Here is a 5,579-nt window from a genome sequence, read left to right as displayed (position 1 = left end):
GCATTAAGAAATATGTTTAAAAAGTAGTTATAAAATAGGGGACGAATATAAATGTATTGCGGTAAGAAGATAGAGATAAATGCATGTAAGTAATGGGAGAAATGAATAACCAAAGAGTAAACTGTCGAAGTTTTATTGAATTTTCCATGTCAGATTAATGCACAAGCCTTCGACAAATAAGATAATAATTGGAAGGCATATGTAACATTACTTAAAATAGAATGAATTAAAATGAAATGAATTTGCATAAAAGGAAGGAAAAACATTACAATTAGGAATAAAGAAACTCAAACGGATGAATTCGAACATTTTGAAAAGAAATATAAATATAAAAACATAAGATAAATCAAAAATGTGTGTAAAACTCAAATTAGAATTTGGGACGATGTGAAGGATGTAAATTGATAAAATATAGAAGATAATAATTGAACGAAACGGATAAGATAGAAGTTAGTTTAAACGGATTATAAATTAGAAGGGCATTTTTTTACATGAGGTATCACTTATCAAGGCCCGAATGCCACTCAGGGATAAGGTTTATTGCGTGTACAGTAACCACTGAGCTAGTATTGTAGTAATCATTAGTATTTGGGGGTTTGATAGAGGGTCCTACTTAAGGGGGCGGTCTGTCAGGGATTTGTTTATGTTGAACTTGAAGACATCCAACAATAATAAATGCAGGTTCTGTAGCCCTGAGGTTGAGAGTGTGGGCCACCTGATTTCTGGTTGCAGAGTCCTATTGGGGATGGTTATTATACAGATCGACATAACGGAGTTTGCAAATACCTTCACTGAAAGATATGTAAGAAACTCAACATTCAGTGTAGTAAAAAAAATCCTGGGAACATATACCCGAAGGAACAGTTGGGAATGACAACTACACTATTCACTATGACTACATAATCCCTACTGCTACATATCTAGAAAACGCAGCTGTTAAACCAGATATAGTGATTTGGGACAGAGCAAACAAAAAAGCGACCGTAATAGAGGTCAGTGTACCCAATGATACAGGGCTTAACAGAGTTGAGAGGGAAAAGATAACAAAGTATCAAGGACTTATGTATGATATGAAACGAAATTGGAATTTAAAAAACGTTTCAATTATACCAGTCATCATAGGAGCAACTGGGCTTATGAAAAAGAACTTTAAAAAGTACATAGCAAGCATACCCGGTTAACCAAGTGCAAGTGAAATACAAACGATTGCACTGAAAGAGACGGATAGAATCCTGAAAAGATCTCTTGGTTGGACTCACTAAAATAGGGGTAAATGTCAGACATCTGGTTGGATGTCCCATCCCCTAGAAGAAAATGTTTTAGAAAAATGAAAAAAAAAAAAAATAGAAATGTCCACACAATTATACAAACATATACACAAATAAATCCAACTATAAGAAATAATATGATGTACCTATTTACTATGCCTCCCCACGGGACAGAGTTAGACACCAGGGTCGTTTTTTAACGTGGAGAAAAGGTACAAAAATAAAAATTGTCTCAGTCGTGAAGGATTTCTCCTCCACCGAAAGAGAACAAGAAAATGAAGTGCAGCATCTGAAGAACAGATACTACACTTTGATCTTGACCAAAAGGCCAAGAAATATTATGATGTAGACCATATACAAAAAAAAGATAAAATGAAAGAAAATAATAAATTTTGTATATAATGCAAACATCCTATAACTAACTATAGAAAGGGGTTAGGAAGAATAACATTAGAAATAAAACATGGCAATTTTGTTTAATATTATATTATACTTGAAGTTAAATGAAAAGTAATGTATACATATTTTTTTAATACCATGTATTATAAACTACAACAATAAAATGGTTAGAATTGTAAACGCCAAGCAGGATCGAGAGTAATCAAACTTTAACGGCAAAAGTGAGAACGTTGGATCAAACATCTTGGCGAATATAAATTTTTTAAATTATTATTTTTTTGCTTGTTTTATGAGTTTTTCCTACCTTAATAGGTTTCCTTTCGGATTAATAGTATATATATATATATATATATATATATATATATATATATATATATATATATATATATATATATATATATATATATATATATATATATATAGTAATTTATAAAATATATATGGCGATTAAGCTACATCCGCTCTAGGATTCCTAGTTTCATCCGCTCTAGGATTCCTCAGGCTTATGCGCGAATTCTCTGGTTGTTTATCGTTTTTATATGGTCCCTTTTCTATTGAGAAAATTTCCTCCAGTATAGCGATGCAAAATAGTTTTAAAACTAACAAAAACAATAGACAATAAACAATAATTTTCGTACTGGAGTATTGCGTATATTTCTACAAGTATATATATATATATATATATATATATATATATATATATATATATATATATATATATATATATATATATATATATATATGTATATATACATATATATATAGGAACCGCCATTTATAAAGGTTCAGATGTCACTCAAGTATAAAGGGTAAAGTGTGTACGGTAGTCAATGGGACAATATCGTAGTTATCGTTTGTAGTGGAAATTTGTTAAATTAGATTACTTAACGGGACGGCTCACCAAGGATTTGTTTACGTTGGACTTGAAGACGACAATATTGTACTAAGCTTGAAAGCAGGAACACAGAAGAGAGTTCCACAGATGTGAAGCTTACAGAAAGAAGTTCTGTTCAATGAATCAACGGTTAGGTTTAAGCATAGATAAAGAGTTGGATATTACTTACAGTGGTTTCAGCTAGGCGAGCGTTTCTAGTGAAAGTTGTGCGAGGGTTAACCATAGATTGGAGTTCAGACAAGCACTTACCTTATAAATAACCATAATACAGACATATATTCACAACTTCTCTTCTGTGAGAAAGAGGCCGTAGGGAATAGAAGAGGGCATTTAATACTATGCTATGAATATATTCTGAACTCTGCTAAGGCAGGATTAGAGCTTTCTTGCAACTCCTCTTTAGATGTGGCAAGAATATTTACTCCCTGGAGTTACCTGGCTCTGATATAGGTAGAGATTGCATTAGCAGTGATACATCTACTGGATCGATAGAAAGATCCCATCATTTATCCAGCAACTTTGGCAAATAATTTGATTTACGTGTTCTATTTGAAATCAGGGGTAGAGATAAAGCCCAGAAGCTTGTCAAAACATGGAGCCTACCCATGATGAGAGCCATTCATTTCAACTTTGGTCAGTTGGAGATCAAAGCTTAGATAATATAAAGATATAAGCTTGATTTTAGATGCATTCAATGTAACCAACCACCTATTTCCTTTTGTACATATGGTCCCGATCGGAGGAGAGATAATCAGAGAAAAGTCAGATAGAGCTGTGTCGTTTATGGCATTTAATTTGCTGCTATAGAGTGTAATGTCGCCAGCATAAATGGATGCACACATAATAATAATAATAATAATAATAATAATAAAAATTATAATAATAATAACAATAATAATAATAATATTGATGATAAAAATAATAGTAACACTACTACTACTACTGCTACTACTACTACTACTACTAATAATAATAATAATAATAATAATAATAATAATGATAATTAAGTAACTTTGTATATGTGCGTCTGTAAGTTCGTTCCCAAGGGCAGGAAAACGACTAGAATGGTTTGTATGAAAATCTACACGAATATATTTTGCAGATTTTATATCGAAATGTGTGTAATAAGTATCGAAAAACTTTAAGCGAAACTATCCCATGCATAACAAAAAGGCAACCATAACCAAACTTCACGCTAAGATCACAAGTGCATTTGAGAACTTTATTACTACACAGTTGGCTTTTTAGTATAAGTAAGGCACGTTCGAAATGAATGTTTCTGTACAATAACAATTGCATGATGATACATTACTGTTTCCGTTTATATTTTAATTCACGCAATTATCTCCGCACAGCAGCAATGCCGTGCATATAAAATATACAGTAAATTATAGTATATTAAAGACATTTGGTCGTAAAGAACCTGTTTTGAGCACAATTTAAGCATGATGTTTGAATGTGAATCTTTAATGCAAGCTATTATATATGAAATAATTTTATAAGATTCATACTGCAATATATTTTTAAGTAAGTGATTGCGAAAGACATGTGCAGTTTTAGGAGGTGCACCGCGATGGGTGTCTAATAAGAACAGTCAATATATCGAGTGGGTTAGAAAATAGGCGATTTTACCGATTCGGATGCCACTCAAAATATATGGAATATGAAATATTTGTTGATCGTCATTAAATTCCGGGAAACATCGGGTTTCCCTTAAAGTATATATATATATATATATATATATATATATATATATATATATATATATATATATATATATATATGTGTGTGTGTGTGTGTGTGTGTGTGTGTGTGTGTGTGTGTGTGTGTGTGTGCGTACACACAGTAGAAAAACTGGAGACTGGGAGAGAGAAAGAGATAGAAAGAGATATGGGCAGAGATTCTGATAGCAGGTTAGTTAAGATAGAGCTTTATATTTAATTGCAATAGGTTATAATGTATTAGGAAGTGTAGTGAAAGAACGATATGTTTATGAGTTGGAAATCATTTTTTAAATCAAACTAATGCGTATTAAAGAAAAAACATATAAATCTAGGTATATAAATAATTCAAATATTGTGCCTAGCTTAATTATAATAACTCTAATCATTTACTTCAACATAGAGTTTTTGTTTATATGCAATCGGTGAAAAAATACGTAATGTATTATTGAATAACATCAACGTATATATGTATATATTATATGTATATATATATACATATATACATATATATATATATATATATATATATATATATATATATATATATATATATATATATATCCCTACCTTTGCAATTCTCCGCCTCATTTTTGTCTTTCTCGGTGTATTATGCATTTTAAATACAATGTGAGCAATATTTCATGTTTTTCATTCACTGGATCGCCATTTTGTAAATGTAATGTATCATTGAATTTTACACATCTAACCCTTTTTATGGCATTTTGAGGTGCAAAGTAGATTAAATATACCGGACTATGTTTATCGGAACCTACGAAAGTACCTTTTTCGCTTTTAGTATTTAGTTTACTGGTGTTTTCTATAAATGCAAAACAATCAGAACCAAATAGATGCATTCTATTTCTTTTAGGTTTTACACCGCAAAACGCTTCATACGGCGTTTTCCTAGCCTCTTATTGAACGATCTATTTCTGATATATGCTGCTGCCATAAAGCGTATGTCCATAAACTATGCGCTAATTTCGATTCGGTAAGTAGGCATCTTGTCATGTCAAAAAGGGTTCGCCATGCCCTTTCAGCGGTGCCATTTTGGAAGGGGGAGTACGGCGCCGATTTCTCGTGTTTAATACGGTGGTTAATTAATAGAAGTTCAAAGTATTTACTAATAAATTCAGTCGCATTTTACTGAACCGTACAGGGCAACATCAGCTAAATATTTCTTAGTGGCGGATTTGTTTTTTCAGAAAATAAACCCTAATTAAACCGGAAAAATCATCAATAAAGTTCAAAACGTACCTTAGATTGTTTCTCCCCGTCGGGCTGATCGGACCTGCT

General features: G+C 31.7%; 1 pseudogene; it reads right to left on the bottom strand.

Annotated features, from left to right (window-relative positions):
- Positions 1 to 1,393: 1,393 nt before the first annotated feature.
- Positions 1,394 to 1,608, bottom strand: LOC145264785 (U2 spliceosomal RNA; annotated as a pseudogene).
- Positions 1,609 to 5,579: the final 3,971 nt, after the last annotated feature.

The sequence above is a fragment of the Euprymna scolopes genome, chromosome 3 (genome assembly GCF_053919585.1).
Source record: "Euprymna scolopes isolate OS-2025 chromosome 3, ASM5391958v1, whole genome shotgun sequence".
NCBI lineage: Eukaryota > Metazoa > Mollusca > Cephalopoda > Sepiida > Sepiolidae > Euprymna > Euprymna scolopes.
This window is presented reverse-complemented; position numbering and strand designations above follow the sequence as displayed.